The sequence below is a fragment of the Ictidomys tridecemlineatus genome, unplaced genomic scaffold, assembly GCF_052094955.1.
Source record: "Ictidomys tridecemlineatus isolate mIctTri1 unplaced genomic scaffold, mIctTri1.hap1 Scaffold_51, whole genome shotgun sequence".
In the NCBI taxonomy this organism is placed as follows: domain Eukaryota; kingdom Metazoa; phylum Chordata; class Mammalia; order Rodentia; family Sciuridae; genus Ictidomys; species Ictidomys tridecemlineatus.
In genome coordinates this window covers 1,702,591-1,708,590 of record NW_027523338.1, presented here as the reverse complement: position 1 = coordinate 1,708,590, position 6,000 = coordinate 1,702,591, and the positions used below count along the sequence as shown (strand labels likewise).

The 6,000-nt window shown below is 41.0% G+C and overlaps 1 pseudogene; it reads left to right on the top strand.

Annotated features, from left to right (window-relative positions):
• The first annotated feature begins 3,163 nt into the window (after window positions 1–3,163).
• LOC144373834 (autism susceptibility gene 2 protein-like) overlaps window positions 3,164–6,000 on the top strand; it is a 70,991-nt pseudogene continuing 68,154 nt past the window's right edge.

The following is a 6,000-nucleotide window of genomic DNA, read 5'->3' as shown; positions in this document are numbered from 1 at the left end:
TGTATCTTGCAGACAACAGCCCATTGTAAGAAATATATTTAAGTATTAAGTACATTTGTAAAATCATACAAAATGCCACCTTTAACAAAAAAATTTTTTTCTTATCTAGATGAAAAATTCTAAGTACACAGGGCCTCAGGGAGAATATCACAAGACAAAGGGCATTATTATTGCAAAAAGCATCTAAAAAGATATTCTAGGAATTGCAGAGAGAAGAGTACTGAATCACAGAGAAATCCTACTGGTCTTAAGGACCATCCAGCCAAATCCTCCAACTAAACAAGAACAGTGAGGCTCAAAAAAAGCCTGGCAGTTCTTCAAGATCACATCATTAAAAGTACCAAGCTGCAAAAAGTACTTTAAATTCAAAATATATATTCTTTAATTCCTTTCTCAACTGCTCTGAGTTAAGATATGCTGTTACCTATCTCTGCTACTTGGACTACAGGACTTGTTGCTGGAGAAGATATCCAAGAAAAGGTGATGTTCATTTTACTAGCTTTCTTATCATTTGGCTACACATTGGGTAGAAATGTATTTAACACTGTGAAGTGAAAAGACTCTCTTGGTTAAATGTGACTTATGAGTTCCATAAGAACATTTCAACAAACATGTTAGCTGTGATCTGCAGGAGGTGGCAAATTATAGTATTCCCAGACTTGAGAACTGGAAAGTCAGGAGTCAGGCCTCTTTTTTCTTTTCCTTTTTTTTTTTTTTTTAGTTGTAGGTGGACACAATACCTTTATTTTTTATGTGGTGCTGAAGATCTGAAGATCGAATCCAGTGCCTCACACATGCCAGGAGAGCACTCTACCACTGAGCCACAGCCCCAGCCCAAGCCAGACCTCTTTGTAAAGTCAATTTGAAACCTAATGTTTTGAACATAAACAGTTTTTATACCTTAAGCTGTAATGAACATCTGCAGACTTCACTGATACTTTACCCACCAGAGGGAGCAAATGTGGATTTCCACAGAAGAAACTTTAAACATCTAATTTACATTAATTCTAGAATCACATTATTGATATAATACAATCAATCTATATTATATAATCATTTAATATTATATTTCTATTCCCCCAAAATGGGAAAAAATAAATGAGATCAGGTATAATAGAGTTTCCAACTTATTGCAGAAGCTCAAAAATGATTTGATTTTCCAAAATTTGTAACCTTCTAAGTATTGGTTGTAGTGTTCAAAATAAATGAACAAACTGGTAAAGTCATCCCTCTTCCATATCTGCAGGGGATCAGTTCCTGAACTCCTGTGGATACCAAAATCAACATATCCTCAAATTCCTTATATAAAGTGGCACAGTAGCTGCATACAATCTAAGCACATTGTCCTCTATTGTAAATCTAAATATTTTATTCCTAATACAATATAAATGCTATGTAAATAGTTGTTATATTGTTCAGGGAATAATGACAAGGAAAAAAGTCTGTACGTGTTCTGTACAGATTCGATTTTTTAAAATCTTTTCAGTCCTCACTTGGTTGAATTCACAGATGCAGATGGCAGATATGCAGGGTCAACTGCTTTCTGACTTACAAGCTGATGTAAGCTTGATTGATAGGTGCCCTTATGGATGGTTCTATCTGAACATGTACACAAATCTGATTCCAATATGAAACCAGACCATGAACGGGGAGAATTTCACTAAAAATGTCACACTGAGGGAACCTATTTCAGCAGCCCTACCCTAAGAGCTGATACGCTGAACTGCTGATACCTGCCAACTAGAAGTGAGGAAAGGGAGAATTCCTTGACCCACCATAGACTCTACTAGGAATGAAGGAGGAATTCAGCCAACAATCTCCAAGAACCATGCTTCCCCAACATAATGCAACTGCCACCACCAAGACGAGTTTCCTTTTAAAGTCAGCACAACTGAAAAGAACTGGAAGAACCTGGCATCCACACAGCCCTCAGGAGTCTCAATCCCCATCCATGTTCAGAGGAGTGAGATTTGTCTAGTACTTCCTGACACAACAAACCAGGTCTAATGTGTTGCTGGACTGTGAGGCAGGTCTCAATCTCCCACAATAGGTATACATACCAGTTATCAATTTTGTATTAAATACAGCAATGCTGGAGAACCCCACTGGATGCCAGTTGTGCTCTCCAAACCACATTTGCCAGAAAGCACTGCCACTGAGCAGTCATCTACCACCTGCTTCTAAGTCCTCTGGGCTCTTAGACCTATTCTTTCCTGTTTAGAATTGAGAAAGTGAGCAAGTGGCATCCAACTATAATTTTGAAAAAAAATGCAATTAGAATTTAATACGATTTAATTTTCCAGTCTTTCTACCTCTTACTCTAACTCCATTAATTATCCACTAAGTTTGCTGAGTCTAACTACTAAATCCTAATTTTAAAAATCCAATATTTGAAACTTTTTGAGTACAGGCATAACATCACAGGTAGAAAATTCCACATGACTTCATATTATGAGATGAGTCAAAATGCAGGTATACTAAAAACATCCTAAAAAACTGACTTCTGACTATGTGCATAAAACATATTTTGTTTTTAGAGTTAGGTTCCATCTCCAAGATATCTTATTATGTATATTCAATTATTTCCAAGTCCAAGAACTCTAAAATCCTAAATACTTCTGGCCCCAAGTCCTAGAGAGAAGGGAAACTTGACCTGCACTCACTTCATCTCCCTTTCCTGTCTATTCCTACTATCACTGACTCCTCAGCTTTCACCTGACTTAATGCAACAGTCTCCTAATTAGCTCTCTATGTCACACTCCAAAGTGATCATCAATATTGCTACTGATTACTTTTAAACATGAATAATCCTTTAATGCCTCACTTGTAAAACTCAGAGCCTAACACCCAAACTCCTTATGCTGCTGAAAATGCTCTAACCTGAAAGCCAGCAAATTTTTTCTCTAAAGGGTCCTGCAGTCCACACTTTAGGCTTTGCAGGCCTTTGCAGGCCACCACACTGCTGCTGCAGTATAAAAGCACCCATGGTCTGTATGTAAATGAATGAACACAACCACATTATAATAAAACTTTATTTACAGGAATAGGCAGTGGGCTGGATTTGGTCTGCAGACCTGAAGTTTGCACCTTTCCTCTAACCTAATCCAGAACCACCTCATCTCCCAGCCAGGGCCTGAACCCTCACCCTGGCCTCCTCTAATAGATGACTCTCATCACACCAGTCTTGCCTCTGCTCCCTCAGTCAGCCCACCGCCAAGGTGACCTGCACCCGCGGCCCTACACCGGCCGGCCCATGTCAGCAGCCGGAGACCGCAGCGACAACCTGGCCACGGGAGGACCGTTCCGTTTCTGCACACTTTCGTCCGGCAACGGCGACGCGAGAAGAAAGGTTCTGGCCTGCGCCCAGATCCTGCGGCTAGAGAAGAAAGGCTCCTGCCTGGCCTGAGCCCGCGCGCGGGCGCACCTTCCTCCTCTTGCGAACCTTGGGTGGCCTGGCCGCACACAGACTTCCGTGTGCCCCGGGAGCGAGAGGAGCGGGGAGCCGCCAAAAGGCCCGCTTCCTTGTCGTGGTCCCCTGACTGACTAACTGAACCCAGGCGCTTAGGTTGCGGGCAAGCGGAGGAGCGCCACCCTTGACCTTTGCCTTCAGGGACTCACCTAAGCAGGACAGAAGCAGAGAGCGAAGACATCCGGCTGCAGGAAGAGCTTGGACCGTGCAGGTGTCCAAGAACCAGCCGCTTCTGCAAAACGAAGCCAGTACCTTCCTCCAAGTTTACTGAGAATAAAATGGGAAGACGCGTGTCGAGTGTTTCTAGGCTCCTAGTCAGTGTGGCCCGCTACGGTAGCCACCGCGTTGGTGATGTCATTGTTCTCAGGCTCATTACTTACGGTGAGGCAGAGACCCTACAGAAGGCATCCCTGAGCAGAGAGCTGGGGATGAGTAGAAATTTAACCCACGCAAAAAAAAAAAAAAGTGATAACTCCCTGGTGTTCATCCGTGCTATATCGGTTTTAAATGTACCATCTTGAGTTATCGTTGTTTTAATTGAATACAGTTTAGCCAATGAGGTTTCCCTGCATTTTTGGTTCATGGTTCAGTTTTAATTCAAGATCTCGTTGAGTCCAAGGTTTATTGTTTTTGTTTTCCTTGGCCTTAAAGAGGAGGCACAACTGGAATGTGCATTAAAACTGGTTTTAATGGTAAACAAGATTAAGTTATTTTCCTAATAATACTAAGATGCTATTTGCCTTTTCACTTTCATTTTCTCAGGAGTTGTATAGCTGTGCTTTCCAGATTCTGATCTTTCAACAGACTAAATGCAGACCAGCTGTCTTCTATTAAGCCAGATTTCAGAGAGATTTGCAGAAATATAAATACCATTTTTCTTACCAATTTTTGTTGTTTTGGAAAATGTATTTTTTTCAGAAAAAGATATCATTTATGTTGATATGTAATAGACATTAATTTTAGATGAATAAAGACCTAATTTTTTATTTTATTTCAATATGATACATATCAATAGATAAAATCCATATAAACAAAAGTTGCTTAGAACCCTGAATAATTTTTGAATGTAAAGGAGTTCTGAGATCAGGGCTGAGGATGTGGCTCAAGTGGTAGCACTCTCACCTGGCATGCGTGCGGCCTGGGTTCGATCCTCAGCACCACATACCAACAAAGATGTTGTGTCTGCTGAGAACTGAAAAAATAAATATTAAAAAATTCTCTCTCTCTCCTCTCTCACTCTCTCTAAAAAAAAAAAAAAAGGAGTTCTGAGATCAAAACATTGAGAGCCAGTCTGTTAAACAAATAACAAATAAGTTTATGAGAAATAGATGTCAAGAAAATATACATTTACCAGCAAGGAGGAAGAAAGGGAATATTAAAATCCAGACTGCAGTCTCTTGGTCCTAACTGTATGAAGAAAATAAATTTCCATATGGCTTTCTTCCATATATGAGAAAGAGAGAGTAAGAAAGAAATTACAAAATCTCTGCCAACAAGGATTCTGTCTTGCATAAATGGCCCTTTGTTTTATGGAGACATTAATGAGTCTTTGGCTATGCAAAGGTAGGCCTGAGGCAGAGTTGAAGGAAAGAGAGTTAAATTGCTCTGCATAATAAACTGAGGGGGATTGAATTAGGGGAAATCGGGGAAGCCAGATCCAAAGAGTGGGCCAGGAAAGTAGAAAGTAGGTAATTGGAGGGGACTTTGGGAGGAAGACTGAGCTCCACCAAACCTGCCTTGTGAGTGGTGCCTTGTGTGAATAGTGTGTTGTGTGGTACGATTTGGGGGCAGAAAGGTAGGGACAAATATTTAAGTGAATAAAAACATAGAATATAATGGTAGAAATGAGACACAAGTGCGCTCAAAACAGCAGATTATAAAATTTACAGATTACTTGAGGTTTCAAGTGACCATAAGTACACATGATTTCCTAGAAAGTGCACAAACTAAAGGCCTCTTGTCCTGACCAACTGGCTTGTTCCACTCTGCTTTCTATTCTCCCGCTCTGCAGTGAGCCAGATTTTGGCCCCTCCAGAGCGCTTCAACCTCCAGGTTCCTAGAACACGTGAATGTTAACATACTTGCATATGTAACAGTCAAGGTTCTTGCAATAAGCAGATGATCTGGGATTATCCATGTGAGCCTTAAATCCAATAAGTGTCCTTATGAGATAAGAATTTGAGGATATAGGAAAAGGTAGATTGAGTTTCACAAGAAAAGTGCCCATGTATGATGGAATGCAGGAAATGCCCATGAACCTCTGAAATGCAAAACAAGTGTTCCTGAGCCACCCAACACCTTCCCTTGGCCTGAAATCTTGACACATGCCCTTGCCCACATAAAGTAACAAGTGAGCCTATGGAGGTGCACACCTGTTATCAGAGAAGCTCTGGAGGCTGATGCGGGAAGATCTCAGAGGATCTCAAGTTTGAGGCCAGCCTCAGCTTAGCAAGGCCCTGTCTCAAAATAAAAACGGTTATGGATTTGGCTCATTGGTAGTGCCCCTGGATTCAATCCCCGTTACCCCCCCC